Raw genomic sequence first — 1,126 nt, forward strand, 5'->3', positions numbered from 1 at the left:
GAAGAGCAAGAGAGAGAAACGGAAAAACAGGAGAGAGAGGCAGAAGAGCAGGAGAGAGAGAGCCAGGGCATAGACTACTTTGCTCGCCCTGAGCCCACCATATTACAGGCATTCTTAGATCACCACCCACAGCAGAACACCAGCAGTGCAGTTGTGATGAGGGTGTTCACCTGTAAAGATGGCACTAGCAGGAAGTGGCTCACTTATTGCAAAGAACGCCATTTATTGTTCTGCTTTGTGTGTCTGGCATTTGCAAGGAGGACTTTATTACAGGCATGAGTGATTGGCGACCTGTACATGTGCGCACAGAGGAGCATGAAAAGAGCACTGCACACCAGACCTGTGCTGAAGCTTTTTTCTTAAGGTGCTCAAAAAGCAACATCAGCAGCTTGTTTGCTGGCAGTCAGATGTCAGCTCATAGGGAACAAATGAAAAAGAGCGCCAAGTTTTGGAGCGAGTAGTGGATGTGGTCAAAGTACTTGGGAGGAGGGGGCTGAGCTATAGGCAGGTGGAGAATGAGGCCGCATACACTTTGGATTTTAACACCATCGATCATGGTAACTTTTTGGAACTGATTGTGTTATTAGGCAAGTATGATATCTGCCTTAGAGAACATTTGAATGACTGTGTCAAGAAAAGCAGGAAGTTGCATCAGTCCAGTGGATCAAGAGGTAGAGGGTCTCTCATCGCCCTACTCTCCAAAACAACCGTTAACTCGGTGATTGATGCACTTGGGCACCTCATTCAAGAGAGCATCGCCAGTGACGTCCAGAAAGCTGGAATGTTTTCTGTTCAGCTAGACACAACTCAGGACATAACAGGTTATGATCAGTGTTCAGGTATGTTACTGAGGCTGTGCAGGAGAGGCTTGTTGCCATAGTGAGGTGCGAAGCATCCACAGGGCAGTACTTTGTGGACTTGCTCTCAGGAGTTTTAGAGCATCTGAATCTGGACAAGGCCATGTGCATCGGGAATGCAACAGATGGGGCATCAAATATACAGGGCCAGTACAAAGGCTTTTCAGCACTGATGACCTCTCAGTCTCCAACTCATGTTCATGTGTGGTGCTATTAGGGCTGGGCGATATATCGATATAAAAAATATATCGATATATTTTTAAATGTGA

This window comes from Morone saxatilis, unplaced genomic scaffold, assembly GCF_004916995.1.
Source record: "Morone saxatilis isolate NCDOM2014 unplaced genomic scaffold, NCSU_SB_2.0 Contig11, whole genome shotgun sequence".
Taxonomy (NCBI): Eukaryota; Metazoa; Chordata; class Actinopteri; family Moronidae; genus Morone; species Morone saxatilis.